Below are 21,799 nucleotides of genomic sequence, written 5' to 3'. Positions count from 1 at the left end.
TGAAGGGGAGTGAGTTGGGCCATTAGAAATTTTTAAATGATTTGGGCAATTCAAATTTAATTAGCTTGGGCCTCCTATACAAAAGAAGAGGAGAGAGATACAGATTGGGCCGCTGCAAGATCTGGGCCCCTATTCCTAGTATGCTAGACCATTTTAATTAATTTGATGGGCCATCGCCCTAAATAAATTCAGGAATTTAGAAGAGAAATTTCCCTAAGCCACGGAATAAAAGAAATTTATTAAGCCGTGTTGAAATTTTATTAGCCAAGTAAGTATTTCAAAATAATTAAGGAAAATAATCCGTATACCCGAGCAGTTCGGCAAGACTCCGAATAAATTAAATCGTTGATTTAATTAAAGATTTAAGACTTCTAAATTTAGAAGGTAGGAAGTAAAATAATAAGCACACGCTTAGCCATGCATACATGCAAGATGAATAATTACTTAAAGCCTAATTTAAGTATATTATTTGTTATAAAGGAGCGTCGTCGCACGACGAGTAATCCCAAGTCAGGAAGCGCCCATTTGAAAGAGCTAAGCAGACGAGGTGGGCTTCTTTTCTTTCAGAAATGTGATTTATGTGAAAAAGCATGAATATTTTGAATGAGCTGTCATGCCCAATTTTGATTTATGATTGTCTATCTGTTTGGCTATGCCAAACCAGTTTAATCGAATTCGGGTCCCAGTAGGGCCGCAAACCCTACTCGGACTAGTGTACACGCAGGGATCGTGAGCTAGCGCCAGCGTTGGCCTGTCCGGTGATCGTGCAATGTGGCCACATTCCCGGTTCACACAAATTAGATATGGTATATCATCAGAAGTTTAAATGACTGCAGTCTATTTTCAGAAAGAATCAACAGTTTTAGAGACCGGGACTTATTTCAGAAAAACCCCGTGTTCACTCAAGTTGGCTGACAACTAAAAGAGAAAATGTTTTCGACATGAACCCACTGAGTGCATCAAGTACTCAGCCCTGCATATTGTTTTCCTTAATGTGCAGGTTGATTGTTGTCAAAGCCGAGGAGGTGTTGGGATAGAAGATTGAATAGGTAGGAAGATAGTTGATGTAGTATGTCTTCATACATATTACATTTTTCTTCGTACTCTTCTGTTGCAAATTTTAGAACTTGTTTTTAGTAAAGACAATTGTCCCATAACTACTCTGATTTAGTATGATTTGTACCCTCAACACATTTCAGACAATGTTTCCTTTGAATTAAGCATCTTATGATGAGTTGAGACAATTTCAGTAAGATTTAGTTGTGATATAGCTACACTTTCTTTGACTAGGGAGATGTGGTCGTGACAGAGTGGTATCAGAGCATCATTCTTTCGCTCTGACCCAAGAACCTTCCTTCAAAAACTCAGTCCAGAATAATAGTACTAGGCTAGGAAGTGAGCAGAATGATAAGTACAAAGATCCCAACACCTCAGCTCGACACGATCAACTGCAGCAGAAACAGGGGTCGACGCCCGCTCGTCCAATAGAGAGTTTTAAAGAAAGAAATATTTTCCATTTGAGAAGGAAAATAGATTTTATGAGATTTTAAGAAAAAGAAAAAAAAAGAATTTTCACAGCACTTTATGGGGACGAAAATGTTTATTTGAAAAGTTTACGTGATGCAACGTGATAGCTGATACTTTGCATAAGATATGCTTAATGTATCTGTGATTTTTATCAAAGAGCTTGACAGAAATGCTGTCATGTGGACTATGTATGCAAACCTATAATTCTTTAGAAAAGTACCATAGGTGAGACATATGCGACCAAGTGCTAGAAGAACGAGATTTTGTTACCGCCTTCCAGGGCGACGAGACTAATTGAACCTATCAGTTAGGAAGAACCCCTAATTCCGAGGAATTATGAGAGGGAAATAACGAACCAGAAAGTACCATTGTACTACCTATAGACAGCATGGAAATGAAGTCAATTCCTTTGAGCACACAGATAGTATACATATATATATGTATACTAAACGATGAACCAAGAAGTTCCCAATGTCTTTATAAAGACCAAGTCATAACGAAGATAGTGTACTTTCAATCTTGTTCGGGAGATGCATCCCTACACGAAAGGAGATCGTGCCCACGATCTAGTAAAGTGATCTAATCTGGCGTAACACGCCCAAGTGGCTACGTGACCGAATGGGCACTTGAAAGTCATCTTTTCCTGATCCTCGGGGTCCACATAAATTTGAAAATACCTACTGTAGCCTTCCAGAAAACAAAAATACTGCTTACCGACTAATCTCTCGAGCATCTGGTCAATGAAAGGTAGTGGAAAATGATCTTTCTCGTAGCATCATTCAATTTACGATAATCAATACAAATCCTCCACCCTGTCACCAACCACGTGGGCACCAATTCGTTCTTATCATTCTTAACCACTTGGATTCCAGACTTCTTTGGTACCATATGTACTGGGCTGACCCATTTGCTGTCAGGAATAGAGTAGATAATCCCAATGCCAGTAGCTTTAGTACTTCTTTCAGAACATCCTCTCTCATGTTGGGGTTTAGTTTCCTTTGTTGCTCCCTGTGATCTTTTGCACCATCTTCAAGGCGTATGTGACGTATGCAAAGGTCATGACTGATCCCGACCAAGTCTGACACAGTCCATCCAATAGCCTTCTAGTTTCTCCTCAGCACTTCCAATAACTCTCTCTCTGTTAACTGATTGTTGATGATGACTGGAAATGTTTCCTCTTCCCCGAGGTAGGCATACTTTAATCCTGAGGGTAACGTCTTCAACTCCTTCTTTGGTGTGACCGCTTCTTAGGGCAAAGGGGTTTTCTCCTTATTCTTCGCTGCTAGCTCCCAAAAACCAGGCACCTTTTCCAGTTGATCCGATTGAAATTGGCTTTTGGCAGAATAACATGATTGCATCGTTGATCTCTTCATCGGTCATATTTTGCGTCAAAAGTGTCTCACACCATCTAGAAACCTCTTCTTCAATTGAGTCATTCATTTCAGCAGCCGCAAGCTGTTCCTGTATCAGCTCAGTCTCAAGAAATTCTTGGACTAAGGGGTAGATCACATCCGAGGAATTTAGATTTTCAATATCCAAGGGCTTTTTCATGGCTTCATCAATATTGAACATACACTTCTCCTCAAGATAATCTAAGCAGATCGTTCCATCACTCACATCAATTATAGTTTTGGCCGTTCGAAGGAATGGCCTTCCCAACAACACTCCATTGGCCTCACCAGCTTCAGATTCGTTCATCCGGATCACATGAAAATCAGCAGGGTACAGGAAGTAATGTACCCTCACTATTACATTTTCCAGCACTCCTTCAGGACTAATGCACAATTTGTCTGCGAGCTGGATAACCACCTTTGTATCCACAAGGATGACTCCGGTTAATCTTTTGTAGACTGAGAAAGGTAGCACATTGATTGAAGCCCCTAAATCACACATAGCATGCTCAATCTTAACGTCTCCAATAATGATGGGCAGATTCTGGATCACAACAGACATGCTCTCTCCTATCACTATCTTCCCATCGGCCTTAGCTTTCCCAGCTATGAAGTCCTTGATAAACCGGCTGAATGGGGGTAGCTTTAATGCTTGTAGAAACGACAAGTTGATCTCAAGTTTGCCAAAAAATTCCATGAAATCAGTCGGATCCTCCTTCGGCCTTATGACTTCTCCGCTATACGGGTAAGGTTTCAGGCGCTTTACTGCATTGTTGGTTCCTTCACCTGAGTCATCCCTTTCGTGCTTCTTAACTTCCTCAATCAATTCCTCTAGTTCTGGGTCGAGAGATTGTGGTTCTGCAACCTGAGGAAATGGCTCTCTTGCCTCCTTTAAGTGGGCACCCTCGCTGCTCTCTTCTCCATCTTCCTCCTCTGTTCTGCCCAAAGGTTCGTCATAATCTCTCTACCCGACCTCATAGTGATTTTGCTAATGTTAGCTTTAACCGACATCTTGACAATCGCGGGGATATTGTCATCATATCCACATATTTCATTTAGCGTTGTGGCCATCTGTGATAGTTGTTTAGTCAGCATATCCATAGCCGCTCTCTACTCTTGTTGGGCGTCTTGTATCTTATGCATCAAGTCATTATTGGCTTGCATGTTCCCTTGCATGTGTTGCTGAGAATTTAGCAAATCCCATACTACATCATCAATCTGCCTCGACAATTTGGAATTTGGCTGACTCGCATTCGACAAAGACCCCTCTCCTTGGTGGAAGTTCCCATGTGGCCCTTGATTACCATGCTGCTGTGACTGAGTGTTCTGGTTGTTGTTTTGGTATCCTCTCTGATGTGGTGGAACATAGGAAACAATTTGGTTGTTTTGATTCTGATTCTGCCAATTAGATTGGTTCCCTTGTCCTCTGTTGTTGTTCCAATTGTGCTGACCTTCTTGATTACGATTCTACCAATGAGCTTTCCCTTCTGACTGTGGTGAATAACTGATAGTCGGTGGCTGCTGATAACTCGCTACTGGAGGTTGTTGATAGGTGATTGCTAATGGTGGTTGTTGAGCTGTGTTCGGATCTGACCACCTGAAATTTGGGTGATCCCTCCATGGGGCATCTTTGATCTTCCACGGATTCCAATTTGGGTTCTGATTCCAATTCCCAGCTGCATTCGCCTGCGCTTGGAAATCTTGTTCTCCTGAAGGCCCATAACTAAGAAACGCCTCCTCTTGACTTGATGCAACCTTCACCTTCTCCATAGGAACTGATTGTGTAATTTTCTCCAAGGTAGACAGTATGGCTGATCCATCCAAGCATCCATCCTATCTTCGGTTGTCTCCACAGTGGTGTTTGATGCCACTCGTCTCATTATCAGGGCTCTGGGAGAATCATATGCTCTCTTAGCATTCACCAGCCTCTCCAGCACTCTCTTGGCTTCACCTACACTTAGTTTCAAGAAATCTCCTCCACTGGAGGAATTCATCAGAACCTTGCTCTCGGGTGTCATCCCTTCATAGAAATTGTTGAAGATTTCCTCCTCCTCCATGTGATTGTTTGGGCAGGCGTCCAACATTGCCTTGAACCTATTCAAATACTCAGTCAAGGGCTCATCGCAATCTTGATGGGCTCGTTGGATCTCCTTTTTCAGCGCATTAGTCTTGGTGGAAAGGAAGAAGTAATCTTGGAACTGAGACTTAAAATCGACCCACATTCTGATAGAGTTAGGGGGTAGCCTCATGAACCAAATATCGGCTTCTGCCTTTAGAGCGAAAGGGATCACCCTGAGTCTATAGTCTTCTCGGTAGACCCAGTTGGACATTTATGAATCCCACAGATCTTGCAGAAATCATGTAAGAATTCATATGGGCTCTCAGTTGGTCTCCCATAATATTGGGGCAGCATGGTCAGTATGTTGTTCTTCACATCTATATTTTCCTGGCCTGGGGTCACCACTACTGCCTTGCTCGGTTCTCTAGGAAAGTGAGCGTTGAGAGACCCGATCTCGGGATCATTTTCTACTAGTACAGCCATTCTGACATGTCCCTCTTTTGTAACAATCTCCTCTTCAAACGGGTTCTGATCTTCCTCCCCTTCTGAGGTTGTATTAGATGGCCCTCCTGTGTTTAGTCCAGATCTAGTACCGACCGGGTTGGCTGTCACGACCACATCTCCCTAGTCAAAGAAAGTGTAGCTATTTCGCGACTAAAACATACTGAACTGTCTCAACTCATCATGAATATAACTTAATTCAAGGAAACATTGTTTGAAAGTGATAAAGATAACATTGTACTGATACAAAATGAGTTATGAGACATTGTCTTGTCTTTACTAAAAACAAGTCTAAGTTTGCGCAACGGAAGAGTACCAAGACGAATGTAATATGTATAAAGACATACTACATCAGCTATCTTCCTACTTATTCAATCTTCGGTCCCAACACCTCATCGGCTTTGACAACCATCAACCTGCACATTAAGGAAAACAATATGCAGGCCTGATTACTTGATGCACTCAGTGGGCTCATGCCGAAAACATTTCTCTTTTAGTTGTTAGCCAAGCTGAGTGAACACGGGAATTTTCTAAAAATAATTCCCGGTCACTAAAACTGTTATTTCTTTCTGAAAATAGACTGCAGTCATTTCAACTTCTGATGATATACCATATCGGATCTGTGTGAATCGGGAATGTGGCCACATTCCAACGGTCACTGGACCGGCAAACCTGACGCTAGCACACGGTCCCTATGTGTACACTAGTCCGAGTAGAGTTTGCGGCCCTACTGGGGCCCGAATTCGATTAAACTGGTTTGGCATAGCCAACAGATAGGTAATCATAAACAAAACATGGCATGACAACTCACTCAAAAATAATCATGTTTTCACATAAAACACGCTTTGAAAGAAAAGAAGAGAAGCCCACCTCGTTTGTTTAACTCTTTCAAACGGGTGCTTTCCTGTCTTGAGATTACGCGTCGTGCGATGACGTTCCTTTACAAAAATTTAATATACTTAAATTAGACTTTAAGTAACTATTCATCTTGCATGAATGCATGCCTAAGCGTGTGTTTATTATTCTGTTTCCTTCTTCCTAGATTTAGAAATTTTAAATCTTTAATTAAATCAGTGATTTAATTTATCCGGAAACTGGCCGAACTGTTCGGGTACAATAAATTCCTGATTTATCTTAAGTATTTTAAAAATACTTTCTGTGACTAATAGAGTCCGCTTTAATTATTTGTTGGATACTATTTCAACACGGCTTAGGAATTTCTTTTCCTCCGTAGCTTAGGGAATTAATTTCTTTATACTTTGTTTATGGGCCGTGGCCTAAAATTTAAAAGGAGGCGTCTAATTTCTTTAATTTCCTAGGCCAACTGAATTAATTATTGATGGCCCAAAAGAGAAAATGGCAAGGCCCAAATTAAAAGAAAATGGGCAGTGGCCCAATCCTCTCTACTCCCGTCTGCATCGGTCCCCCCATCTTCTTTACTCAAAATTTTCCCCAATTCAGGGAGGAACCCTAAATTGGGAGTCTCAAATCAGGTTCCGACGCTCCACCCGGCTCGCCAGGACGTCCCCGACGGAACCTTTCGGCGTCTCTTCATTGGCGTATAGCTACCCCGGTCGGCGTTTCCTCTGTGCCGTCGGAGCTCTCCCTTCTTCCTCGTCTCTGTCGCTTGGAAACCCCTTTCTCAACTCAATTTCAGAAGCTAATTTAGGAATGGAGAAGACCCTACCCTCCTTCTTTCCTCTCGTCACATCCAACTATTACCATCGTTCACCTCCGTCTTCGGCGCTACCCATTGCGTTCTATCGCGTCGGGAGTTGAGTTGGTCGTCGCGTGGACTCCCACACCCTCGGTGACGCCAGGGCGCCGCCGTCGTTTTACCACCGGAGTAGCTGCTGCCCCGCAGGCAGCTCACAGCTTCTGCCGACCTCATACGCTCATCCATCGGCGAAGTTCGGAGCCTTCCGCTATCTCCGCCGGCAATGCTCGCTGTCGCCACCGCACATGAGCCATGACGCTTCCTCGGCAAAAGCTAAGTCTCCAGTTCTTTTACATTTAGCTAATAACATGTTTTTTTTTCTTAGATTCATGGCATCATGAGACTCAGGCTTGAGGGCAAGCTGAGCAAATTAGTTACTAAGCTTGAACACAGTGGTACCAATCTTATCTTGTGTTATATTGTATTCTGATGTATATGGTGGAATTTTAGCATACCGTGCTCTAGAGTTTCTATTGTGAAACCATTTTTGATCTCGAAAACTGATCATGCCGTGACTTCTAGTGTAAGATGTGTCTATATGATGGCATGGTTCATGTCTGAGTTTGAGAGGAATGTGGATGTATACCTTATTTGCTCTGCTCCGGCTTCTGCTCCTAGCCTCGGTTCTCCTCAGTCTTTATCTTACTGATTTGTGTTGATATGTGATGGTAAAGAGGGGGAAATGGAACTGAGGGGGTGGCATTTATAGGAGCTTGTAACCGAAAGCTGCAACAACTTGTTGTTTGACTGGCAAACAGGCCTTAAGGCTGCCCTATGTTGGTTGATTCCTTCCTGCAGTTTGCAGTCCGTGTACTTGTGAAATGAATGAGCCTACAACTCCTGACATGCTCTAAATTTGGTGGCATATGGAGGTTTACTCGTGAGGTTATGGGGGCTGCCACATATGTGGCGGTTTTAGTACTTGATTTATTTATTGCTTTTGTTGGTTTAGGGCAGGTGTACCACAATTGACTGATTTTCCTTGGCAATGGCAGGTATGAATGGAGGGGTACAAGCTGCAAGTTCTCAGCTTTGCAGTGTGCGACTGCTGGAGTGAGATCTGCTTGCCCTTTCCAGCCAATCTTTCTCCCATTTTCTGAAAGGTAAAGTTCCTCTTCCCTTTTCCAACACAGGGTGTTAGTTTGTCTTTTACACCATGCATCTAAAACCCCACCTAATGTGTGTTTCGGTCTTTTTTTTTTGGTTAAGCATTGGCAGCTAATGTGCGTGGTTTGCGTGTGTGGTGAAAATGCGATGTGCTAGGTCGAGATGCCAGGTCCTATGAATCCACTAGATCACTTGGTCTAGGAACTCAATAGAACACGGAATGCTCTGTCGTTGGACACACTAACTCCCCTTCAAAGATCCCTCAACCCGAATACTATGATTTAGTATAGAGAAGCAGGGGTCGATCCCACGAAGATGGACACGTAAGAAAGCATTTAGAGACTCTTGACAAAAGCAGTTGCTGCCACGCAAACAGGGTTGAGGTATTACTACTACTAGCCCTAGGCAGGAAATGTAAACACTAGACCTAGAAAACTGTAAACATGCTGAGATCAAACATCATCAAGACTTCTGTATATTAAATTCACTTACTAGACCGTGTAAACGACTACCTAATTTAGTTAGACAGGAAACAACTAACAGTGGGGACCATGACCCAGAAATAGCAAGGACGGCAGAAAAGCTGCAAATAACTAACTGAGCATTTAACTAACACAGCATGCATTTCTTCAACGGGATTAAACACGAAAATGAAGGAAACAGAGCACATACCCAGATTCAAACAAAATGTAAAAGTTTGGTCGTCGGAAACTTACGACTAACCGGAAATAACTCAGATCTACATATACTAGACGAAGCGAAATGAAAACACGAAGACTAGGCATTAAAATAAACCAACTCTGCTCAGATCTCACGTCGAACGCTTAATCCACTCCGGATTCAAGCAATCCGAAACCAACAACAACTAGATTCCACTCCAGAACTTCCGATCTAACAGATATACTCCGATCAACATCAAATTTAAACGTTTCCACAATCAAAACTACAAAACCAAATTCAGACCTCCTATTCATTCACCAACAAACTCCGATCACTCCGATTCAGCCATTACTCTGCACAGATTCAATAAACAATTGTGAAACGCATCCAAAACAAGCAAGCTAGCTCAAAACTCCAGAAAATCACAACAGCAAAATCAGACATCGACATAACAGAAAATTAAACTTGCATAAAACACGGAAATAGTCGATAAAACAGAATGCCGAGCTTCGAACAGTGAAGCTCGGTGGAAACCACAAAATGCGAGAAAAGTAAACGGGAACTTGTTTCTTCTTCCTCAACAGGACGATGTTACAACCCAACTTGAAACGAGAAAGCCGAAAGTGAACCCCAGCGCGGAACCCCCTGAATTTCTCTCTAAAAACTCAAGTGTATAGAAAACTGAACTAGCTGCAGACTGTTAGTGAGGTCTCCACCCGAGAAGATCCCTCCAGAATGCATGCAACCTTCCTTTTATAGACACGGACATAATCTTCTAGAACCTTCGTAGAAATCTCCATTCTACCCTTCAGTTCTGAGATTTACTCCGTCTTGCAATTTCTTTCACAATGTTCACTTATTCGCCAGTTTCCTCGGGCGTGTGATTGCCTCCTTCTTTTCCTGGACTTGGCGAATTTCTTCTATACACCTGGCTTAAAACATGTGTTAGACCGAGCAAATTCACAAATTTATCCCCTAGACCTATGCATGAAATTAGCCTTATCAAACTGCTCACACTTAAACCATGCTTGTCCTCAAGCATGAAAGACAAGATAAAGAATAAGGCGAACTTCAATGCACGGTCCCTAAGAACGACTCTACAAACAAGACACTAACACAAAACAAACTCCTAGACCTAGACAACTACAGACTCATAAAAGAAGACAACACACAAAAAGAAACACAGACAAGCATGAACTAGTTTCAACTTTTAGGCGACTGTCCTCACAAGCTTAAGTTCTCTCCGATCGTCTACAGTCTTCAAATCCCCCCCTTCCTTCTTCTACCTAAACGGTCCGTCAGTTTGTCAAGATAGCCTATTGATTTCCCAGCGGTTAGGTTCACTCGATCACTCATTCCTCACCAGGGATGTTAGGATCGAAACGCTCCAAAGTTAAAGTTACACCACTGATGCGTCGGGTTATGAGAGTTTTCTCCTTTCTATCGTCTCCCGATTTTTCTATATTTTTTTTCATTCCTGGGTCAGGTAATTATCGCTTTCTGCCCTTGGGTAATTAATCTTCTTTTTCCCCTTTTTTTCCCTAGACTTCGTCCAGCTTATACCTCCGATTTGTTATTTTATTCCTCCCCTGGACTTCGTCCAGCTTATACCTCATTTTCCTGGATTTCGTCCAGCTTATACCACCAGTTCTGGACTTCGTCCAGCTTATTCCTCCATAACCCATTTTTTTCTCCTTTAGACTCTACTCCGTTAGCATCAAGTGGCAGCCCATTTTTTTCATGTTAGCTCAAAGTGTTTAGGCTTATAACTCGCTTTTATAGTAGGGCTGCACAGCTAAGTTATCTAAGGCATTTTCTATCGTCCTTACTTCATTCAGACCGCTTTTAGTTTCTTAAGGAAAAAGGCATCAAAGTTGACGTGTATCATTTCTTCAATCGCTCTCACTATGGGAATTATTTGCCTTATTATATCCACTAGCTCATGCAACACACAAACACAAAAACTTAGAGACTCTAAGACTCTTATTAAAAAAAACAAAAACAAAAACTGCACTTACTCCCCCCCCCCCCTCCCGCTTCACTCAAGCTTGTCCCCAAGCTATCCTAGTGAAGGGGGGAAATAGGGAAGTAAGAACAACACTACACAAACCAAACAACACAAAACAAACAAACAACAAACTTCTCACACTTAGACCGTACACCGGGCTAAGTGGGAGAAATCATAACAAACAAAACCAAAACATGCAAAAACAGAACAACCCCGTCTCACACTTAGACCACGGAGTGGGCTAAGCGTGGGAAGTTGCAACACGTATATACAGAACAGAGCATGCTGGCACAGATAAACGCAAACAGAAAACGAAAAAAATTAAAAGATGAAAAGTAAAAGTTACTTGGTTTGGGGGGGGATCAATTAGGGATCTGGCCCCCGCGGGAGCCAGACTTGGGCGGGGTGGACGGTTGGGTCACCTTGGCTTTCTTCTTTGCCGGAGATTCCGGCGTCTCCTTCTCTGTCTCACTGGTCTGGGGACTGTCTTCTTCACGATCAACGGTCTAGTGGAGGATGGGGTAGTCAAGGGCTTCGATGCCTGTGGGGGTTTCGGAATAGCTATACTTCCTGGACCCGGTGATTTGGAACCGCTGCCAGGTCCAGAAAGTGACTTTGGTGCATCAGGGAATCTCTCACGAAACCACTTTGCCATCATCATCATTAGCGAGACGCCCTCCGCTATCCTCTCAGTGTGCTTAGACAATGTGGCCACAAGATCATTAATGCGCCCCTTGAGGGCCACGATTTCCTCACTGACTCGCCCGACTTTCATTCTGACTTCAGTTACCTCCTTCCTTATTTTCTCTACCTCGACACTGACCTTTTTATTGCCCCGTAGGGTCACAATCCCCTCCAGAACCATCTTAATTTCGGATCGCATCCATCCCACCTCCTGTCTCATTTCTTCAACTCCGATCTTAGCATCTGCCTCCACACTCGCCGTTTCCTGCTTTACCGGAACTTCTGACCCGCCAACCTCGTAAAAACATACCTCCTTTCCATGCGTATATAGGAGCCCCTTGTTGAAGAAATAATCCATATTGAAAACTTCCGGGGGTAGGCACATCTCCACTCCTCGACAAGCTTTATGGACTTTCAAGATCACGTTGCGCTGCAAATAAGCCCCTAGGAGATGACATGTGTATAAATGCCTGGAAGGGTTGGCAGTTACCTGGTGGCAAGCCTGGGCAAGCCAATAGCCTAGATGAACACGGACCCCCTTGGCCATACACCAAGTAAAATAAAGGTCGGGGGTTGTCAAGGCGTTGTTGGCGGTGCCCATCAGATTATAGCTAATAAATGTCTGGGCAAATCGCAGGATTTTGTTCTCGATGTGGTGGGCTTTCGAAAAGCTGGTCTTAAACTGACCCACCCTTGGGTGCGTAACAAACTCCTAAGCACTCTGTGGTTTGAAACCGGGTGTGGACTTAGGCGGTCCTACCATTCTCTCATTCCATAAACCTTCGTCGTCCTGTGTACGTGTTAGCAAACCCATCCGGAGAGTCCACTCTCTGATGCTCATCACGTGCTCTTCATTAAGAGGCGAAAGTTAATGGAGTCAGCATCCAAGTCAGTGGTGGACTTAAACCGAAAGGTCGAAAAGAATTCTCGTGCCAAGGCTATCGGAACCTCGAAGGTGTTGTGCTTGAGCAGCCAGTCAAATCCGATTGCCTCTATGTACTCCCGAAATTCGTTGTTGGACGCAATCTCCTTGAGCTCCTCTGGGTCATACATCTTCCCGGACTTAGCATACTTTCCCACGGCGCTCTTCTCTTTGTACGTCGCGGCACGTTTTGGGTCAGTGAACTTCCTCACAATGTCCAGCAATTCCTTGGTGATCCAGATTTCTATAGGCTCGAAATTGAGCTCCTCTTCTTGTTCCTCATCGGAATCACTGGACCTAGCAGGGCTTTCGGATCCAGCAGCGTATGGTACCTTAGCAGGTGAAGGAAGAGAGGGTTCAACGGACTTCCCTTTTGCTTTCTTGGTCGAGGAAGGAGCAATCTATTTTCCCTTCCTCTTTCTCTCGGTCGCGTGGCGGCTTTCCTCCTCTTCTTTCTCTCCACTGCTAGGTCTGGGAGAGTTTGCCTGCTCAGGGGCTGCTGTTGCTAGACCCAGCGATCCTTCCTCCGTTTGCTGGACGAATTCGTCAATCTCATCAATCAAGCTCCGACGAGCTTGCCTCCTTACTTCCCTTGCACTTATCGGCGAAACAGTTCCCTCTGGAACATCGATCAGATCTACCAACAAATTCATCCCGTCGCCGGCGGGCTCCTGTACATTTTCATAAATGAGGGCTTCTCCCTCCTCATTCAACAAAGGGGTTGCCCCCGTGAAGTAGATAGGGGTTTCTACCCCAACCAACTCTTCCTCATCCTGGGCCTTAGTACCCACAGCTTTTTCAGGGGTCTTCCCCTCACTTACATTCTCAGAAACATGGGCCTTACTGCCCCCAAAAACTTCCAGGGTTTCCCCCTCCACAGCCTTCTCGGAAATTAGGGCTTCGTCGCCCTCCGAAACACTCACACAAACACTAGGGGTTTCCCCCTCTTCGAATTTCTCAGCAACAGGGGTTTCCCCTCAGTAATACTAACAGGCATAGCAGCAGACAGATCCACACTCACAGATGTACCTAGGGTTTCTTTCCCAACAAAATTCACAGCAGCTATAACAGGGTTCACCCCCTCAGAGACAACAGCTTCTTTATCAGACAAAACAGGGGTTTCCCCCTCAACGAACAAATTTAACCTTGGTTCGCTTACAGCCAACAGTTCCAATCCCGCTGCCAGATCTGCCTCCTCTCCTCGTATGTCTGCGGTGGTTGTTTCTGCGACGGTATGAACGGCCTTTGGTTGGGGTGGTGAAGCCCCTGAAATTTTTGGTGGTGGTGGTGCAGCAGATGTTGAAGCGGCCTGTGCGGTCTGTTCTATCATGGTGGTGAACATAGCGAATGCTTTCATCGCTTCTTCCGGCCCCCCAAGCTTTTGCAATAGGTCGGCCATGAACGCCGCTGCGTTAGAATTGCCGGATCCTGAAATGCTTCCTGTGTTCTTTGTGTTCTCCATGGCAGATTCTGTAGAATTGTTACAAGAACGCGGAAGAAAATTGCTCCGATTAGGGTTAGAGAAAAGATAGGATTTCAGAGAGAAATTTGGGGAATTTTTTTAGAGGGAGAGTGAGTTATGATATGGAAAATAAAGGCTATAGCACGGTTATAGCCTGTGGGTATGGGAAAGGACGGTTTGCAGGCTGTTGCAAGCGTGACGCGGTGACGCTAGCAACCGTACGCCTCCCCATAAAGTTACTTTTTGAAATTCGAACCGGCGCTGACTCCCTCTAAAATTTTAATCCTCAATTCCCTGCCCCATGTGAATATCTCTGCAATACTATACTTAGAAAAACATCAAACTAAAAATGAAACGCCAGACTCCCAGGTCAAGGATATGACAGTATAAAATTTCCCTTAAGGAGTCTGGTATTCCGAAAATTTTTTATTTTTTTTTTGATTTGTTTGGGTTTTCTTGATTTTAAGAAAGTGATTAAATATTTACAAATTTTGTTTTCAAGTGCTCTCAAGATTCCCTAGGTCAAGATATATTTATAAAAAAACTTCCGAGTCACCTGACCGAGGAATTCACTGAGAACACTTCCTTCCCAGGCCAGTTAGGCGATATCAGGGAGTGCGTTTAGCGGCACTTCGTCCACTACACACATCTCTGAGTTATCCCTAAATACCTTCACCCTATGACCATTGACAAGAAAAGGAGTAGAGTTTGAAACACTTCCCTGGATCTCTATTGCTCCATTTGCACGAAGACTCACAATAGTGCATGGTCCAATCCATTTAGACTTCAGCTTACTAGGCATTAACTTGAGCCAGGATTGGAATAGGAGAACTTTCTGCCCAACTTGTAGTTCCTTGGTCCGGAGATTCTTGTCATGCCAGAGTCTCGTCTTTTCTTTGTACCACATTGCCGATTCATATGACTCCAGCCTCAGCTCCTCCAACTCCTGTAGCTGCAATTTTCGTTCTTCTTCACAGGACTGGGGTCGCATGTTGATCTCCTTGACCGCCCAATATGCTCGGTGTTCTACTCCCACGGGCAAGTGGCACATTTTGCCAAACACAAGCCTGTAGGGTGACATCCCAATAGGCGTCTTGTATGCTGTCTTGTACGCCCATAGTGCATCTCCAAGCCTCTTACTCCAGTCCTTCCTAGACGGATTAACCGTCTTCTCCAATATCGCCTTTATCTCCCTGTTGGAGATTTCCGCTTGCCCATTTGATTGAGGATGGTACGGTGTGGAAAGCGGTGGTGCACTCCGTACTTTCTCATTAGAGCTTCAATAGTCCGGTTACGGAAATGCATCCCATTATCAGATATTATCGCTCTGGGCACTCCGTACCTGTTAAAGATATTGGCTCTAAGAAATTTCGCTACCTCATTAGCTTCACAAGATGTGGTCGCCTTGGCCTCTATCCATTTCGAAACATAATCAACTGCCACAAGTATGTACGTATTTCCGTATGAAGACGGAAATGGACCCATGAAGTCCATTCCCCAGACATCGAAGATCTCACAAACAATCACTGGAACTTGCGGCATGTCGTCTTTCGTGGAGATTCCCCCCGTCTGTTGACACCTCTCACAGTTCCGACAAAACTCGAAGCATCCTTGTGCAATGTAGGCCAGTAAAACCCGCTATGTAACACCTTCCTTGCAGTTTTCCTAGGTCCAAAGTGACCTCCACAAGCTAGGGCATGGCAATGATTCAGCACATCCCTCTGTTCCCACTCCGGGATACACCTCCTGATCACTTGGTCAGCTCCCATTCTCCACAAATATGGGTCGTCCCAGAAATAATACTTGGCTTCGCTTTTGAGCTTCATCCTCTGGGCCCGGGAGATTTCCTACGAACTGGGCACCTCTCCAGTGACCAAGTAATTTTCCAGGTCTGCGAACCATGGCTCATCGTTCAGATGCCATTTTCCCTTCTCAGAATCTCCTGGACCTGTTAACGCCATGATCTTTTCCCAACTGATAGGTCTAGGAAATATCCCTACATAGTACAGATGCTCTTCTGGAAATGCATCAGATATAGCTTCGTCGGTCTCACCTTGAAAAATACGACTCAAGTGGTCGGCTACCTTGTTCTCTATTCCCTTCTTGTCTCTAACTTCCCAGTCAAATTCCTGTAAAAGTAATACCCAACGGATTAACCTTGGCTTAGACTCCTTCTTAGCTAGTAAGTACTTTATTGCAGCGTGATCAGTGAAGACTATCACCCTTGACCTAAGCAAATATGGTCAGAATTTTTCAAAGGAATACACGATTGCCAACATTTCCTTTTCCGTGGTATCATAGTTTTTCTAGGCCTGATTGAGCATTTTTGACGCATAAAAAATCACGTAGCTTTTCCCATCCACTCTTTGACCTAGCACCGCTCCCACTGCGTAGTCACTAGCATCGCACATTATTTCAAATGGAAAACTCCAATATGGTGCTCTGATAATGGGAGCAGAAACTAATCTATCCTTCAACAACTGAAAAGCTTCCTTGCATTCGTTATGTAACAAGTGAGTGAGTGGTTGAGCAATCCTTGCGAAATCCTTTATAAACCTTCTATAAAATCCTGCGTGCCCTAGGAATCCTCTCACTTCTTTCTGATTCGTCGGGTAAGGCAATTTTGAGATCACCTCAACCTTTGCTCGATCTACCTGTATTCCTCTTTCTGATACCACATGCCCTAGGACAATTCCCTCAGGTACCATAAAGTGGCATTTTTCGAAATTCAAAACCAAATGCTTTTCCTGACACCTCCTCAGCACTATATCCAAACTTGCCAAACATGAGTCAAATGAGTTCCCGTACACAGTGAAGTCGTCCATAAAAATCTCGATGCAATCCTCCAGTAGGTCAGAGAAGATACTCATCATACACCGCTGAAAAGTGTCTGGCGCATTGCACAGACCGAACGACATCCTTCTGTAAGCATACGTTCCAAAGGGACACGTGAAAGTTGTCTTTTCCTGGTCCTCGGGATCCACATAGATTTGAAATTACCCACTATATCCGTCCAGGAAACAGAAATATTGCTTGCCCGCCAACCTCTCCAACATCTGGTCAATGAAAGGTAACGGGAAGTGATCCTTCTTAGTAGCCTCGTTCAGCTTACGGTAGTCAATACACATCCTCCACCCAGTAACAAGTCGAGTGGGGACCATCTCATTTTTATCGTTCTTGACCACCTGTATTCCCGACTTCTTTGGTACCATATGCACTGGACTAACCCATTCACTGTCGGGTATGGAATAAATGATTCCTAGGGATAGCAGCTTCAATATTTCCTTCAGCACTTCTTCCCTCATGTTCGGATTCAACTTGCGTTACGGATCTCTGTAAGGTTTTGCTCCTTCTTCTAATCGAATGTGATGCATGCACAGATCTGGGCTGATTCCTACCAAGTCAGAGAGTGTCCACCCAATAGCTTTCTTGTTCTGCCGAATCACCTTCAACAATTCCTCTTCTTGTCCCTTGGTCAAGCTGCTGTTAATAATCACCGGGAAATTTTCATTCTCCTCTAGATACGCATACTTGAGCCCAGGTGGAAGTGTCTTCAGCTCTTTCTTAGGAACGTCTTTTTCTTGAGGTAAGATTTTTCTCTGTCGTTATTCCTTTCGTAGATTTAGTAGAATTTTCCATGCTCGCCACATAAGGTGTCATCCTTGATTTAGCTAGCTCCGGGTTCGTGCAGAATTCCACAATCGCTTTAGCTAGTTCATCATTTGATAACTCACTCGTTTTCATGGCTTCACACCAACTGGCTACTTCTCTATCAATAGTATGACTCATCTCGGATTTCTCGATCTGTACCTGCATTAATTCTGTCTCAAGATATTCCAGGACCAGGGGGTTAATAACATCTACAGCATGCAAATTTTCAACGTCAAGAGGTTTCTTCATTGTCTCATCTATGCTGAATGTATATTTTTCCCCATTATAATCAAGGCAAATGGTGCCATCAAAGACATCAATGATAGTCTTGGCGGTACATAAGAAAGGTTTCCCTAAAAGTACTCCGCCAGACTCTGCAGACTCATTATCGCTCATCTTTATCACATGAAAATCAGCTGGGAACAAGAAATCATGTACTCTTACTATCACATTCTCAAGCACTCCTTCAGGACAGATACACGACCTATCCGCTAGCTGGATCACTACTTTCGTATTCACCATGCTCACTCCTACTAATTTCTTGTATATAGACAGTGGTAACACATTTATCGAAACCCCTAAATCACACATGGTATGCTCAAATTTTATTTCACCAATAGAGATGGGCAAAGTAAACATACCTGGATCATTGCACTTCGAAGGCATCCTCCGCTTTTGAATCACTGCGGAGACATTCTCGCCTATCAAAATTTTTCCACTGGATCTAGCCTTCCCAGCTATAAATTCCTTGATGAACTTGCTAAACACCAGCAATTTCAAAGCCTGTAAGAATGGTAGATTGATCTCCAATTTCCCAAAAATATCCATGAAGTCTACCGGTTCTTCCTTCTTCTTATTGGCTTCCCCCCGGCTTGGGAAAGGTTTCAGTTGCTTCCTTGCTCCTGTAGAACTTTCAGCCGAGAACTCTCCAGTTTCTTCCCTTACTACATCCTTCTCCATCTCTGGCTCTGGGTTGAGGAAGAATGGTTCAGTTGATCTAGGCAAGGGCTTCTCCAAATCTCCTGCTTTAAAGTAATCCTTGATCAAGGAATTTTCACCCTCCAAGTTCCTGGGCCTCGGAATTATATCATCTTCCTTCTTGCCTTCCTTGGGATCTGTCGCTTCCTTCGTTCTTACCACTGGCCCCTCATATCCTTTCCCGGATCTCAAGGTAATCTGACTTATATTCGCTCTATCAGGTGGTCTTACTGAGGCGGGAATCTTTCCTTCATTCCCCCTCATATCACTCAAAGAAGTGGCTATCTGGGATAATTGCTTTGCCAGCATATCCATTGCTGCCTTTTGCTCCTGCTGAGCTTCTTGAAGCTTGTGCACTACGTCATTGTTCGATTGCAGGTTGTTTTGCATATCTTGCTAAGAACTGACGAGGTCGTGCACCATATCATCGATACTTTTTGGTGGCTTTGGTGGCTGACTGGGCCCTGGCCCCATACTCAGGGTCGGTCCACTCACTTGATTCTGACGAACGTTTCATTGACCTCCTGAAGAGTTGTTGTACTGATTTCCTGGACCCTGGTAATTGTTTTGAAAATTCCTTTGGTGCGGTGGTACATAAGAGTTGCCTTGATTGTTCTGATTTCTGTTTCCCCAGCTCGAGTGGTCTCCTTGGTTCCGATTGATCCAGTTGCCCTGCCCCTCTTGGTTCCTTCCTGTCCAGTTACCTTGTCTCTCGGGTTGAGGTGCAAACTGTTGATTCGGTTGTGGTGCTGACTGGTTCTGTTCGTTGTCAGTCCATCTGAAATTTGGATGGTTCCTCCAGGGTGCATCTCTTTGTCTCCCTGGATTCCAGCTCCCATCGGGATTCCAACTTCCCATTGTATTGACTTGGGCCTGATAATGTCCATCCTGGGTCCCGTAATATTGTTGAATTTGATTATCTCCTAGACCAGGAGATTTCTCCTTCCCTTGTGAAGCTAGTGGATTCGTCTTTTCAATCGCGTTCAAAAGAGTCTTCTCGAGCCTGTCAATCCTTGCCTCTACTTTATCATCTTCTTGCTCTCTTATGGCATTCACTGATCCTCTCTTCACTGCATTCCTAGGGTTATCGTACGCCTTCTTAGCGTCGATCAACTTCCCCAGGATTTCTCTTGCTTCACTTCCCCTTTTTCTGGTGAAATTCCCCCCGCTCGAGGAATTCATTAAATCCTTCGACTCAGGAGTCGCCCCTTCGTAAAACAGAGAGTAGGTCTCTGCCTCTATCATTCGGTGATTCGGGCACGCATCCAACAACCACTTGAATCTCGACCAATACTTACTCAAGGATTCGTCGTAATCCTGCTTACACTCTAATATTTCTTTTTTCAGCGCATTCGTCTTGTTGGACGGGAAGAAATAATCTAAGAATTCCAACTTGAAATCCCTCCATGTGCGGATAGAATCCGGGGGCAATCTCAATAACCATGTGTTGGTCTCTCCCTTCAGGGTGAAAGGAATCGCGCGTAGGCGATAATACTCCTCTGTTGCATCATTCGGACTCTTCTGAATACCACACAACTTACTGAATTCATTTAAAAATTCCTACGGGCACTCACTTCTTCGCCCATAAAATGTTGGCACGATGCCGAGTACGTTTGTCTTGATCTCATAGTCCTCTGGCGTGGATTCATCACTATAGCCTGAGCTGGTTCTCCATCTAAATGAGCGGTTAACGAACCGATCTCTGGATCTGGATCTACTACTTGTGCCATGACTACTTCCTCTGTTTCCCTTGTTTCTGACTCTGTCTCTGACTCTGGTGGTGACTCCGGATCTTCACGTTCTGACGACGCCCAAGATTCGTCGCTAGTAAATCCACTCGGAAACGACTCTCCCGTGGTGAAACCTGATCTGGTGGTTACTGTGGAGGCAGTTTCCTTGACCCGCCAAATAAATTGACCTTGCTCCCACCCAGACAAGTTACTCTAGTAGGTAGACCGTGAGCTTCTGCTCATAAACCGAAAATAAAAGAAAAATAAATCAAAACTTTGTACGCCAAAAACCACTAAAAACAATCACAAAATACGCCATCCATCCCCGGTAACGGCGCCATTTGAAGTGCGTGGTTTGCGTGTGTGGTGAAAATGCGATGTGCTAGGTCCTATGAATCCACTAGATCACTTGGTCTAGGAACTCAATAGAACACGGAATGCTCTGTCGTTGGACACACTACTCCCCTTCAAAGATCCCTCAACCCGAATACTATGATTTAGCATAGAGAAGCATGGGTCGATCCCACGAAGATGGACACGTAAGAAAGCATTTAGAGACTCTTGACAAAAGCGGCTGCTGCCACGCAAACAGGGTTGAGGTATTACTACTACTAGCCCTAGGCAGGAAATGTAAACACTAGACCTAGCAAACTGTAAACATGCTGAGATCAAACATCGTCAAGACTTCGGTATATTAAATTCACTTACTAGACTGTGTAAACGACTACCTAATTTAGTTAGACAGGAAACAACTAACTGTGGGGACCATGACCCAGAAATAGCAAGGACGGCAGAAAAGCTGCAAATAACTAACTGAGCATTTAACTAACACAACATGCATTTCTTCAACGGGATTAAACACGAAAATGAAGGAAACAGAGAACATACCCAGATTCGAACAGAATGTAAAAGTTTGGTCGTCGGAAACTTATGACTAACCGGAAATAACTCAGATCTACATATACTAGACGAAGTGAAATGAAAACACGAAGACTAGGCATTAAAATAAACCAACTCTGCTCAGATCTCAAGTCGAACGCTTAATCCACTCCGGATCCAAGCAATCCGAAACCAACAACAACTAGATTCCACTCCAGAACTTCCGATCTAACAGATCTACTCCGATCAACATCAAATTTAAACGTTTCCACAATCAAAACTACAAAACCAAATTCAGACCTCCGATTCATTCACCAACAAACTCCGATCACTCCGATTCATCCATTACTCTGCACAGATTCAATAAACAATTGCGAAACGCATCCAAAACAAGCAAGCTAGCTCAAAACTTCAGAAAATCACAACAGCAAAATCAGACATCGACATAACATAAAATTAAACTTACATAAAACACGGAAATAGTCGATAAAACAGAATGCCGAGCTTCGAATAGCGAAGCTCG

This window comes from Salvia splendens, chromosome 1 (genome assembly GCF_004379255.2).
Source record: "Salvia splendens isolate huo1 chromosome 1, SspV2, whole genome shotgun sequence".
Lineage (NCBI taxonomy): Eukaryota > Viridiplantae > Streptophyta > Magnoliopsida > Lamiales > Lamiaceae > Salvia > Salvia splendens.
Note: the sequence above shows the minus strand (reverse complement) of the source record.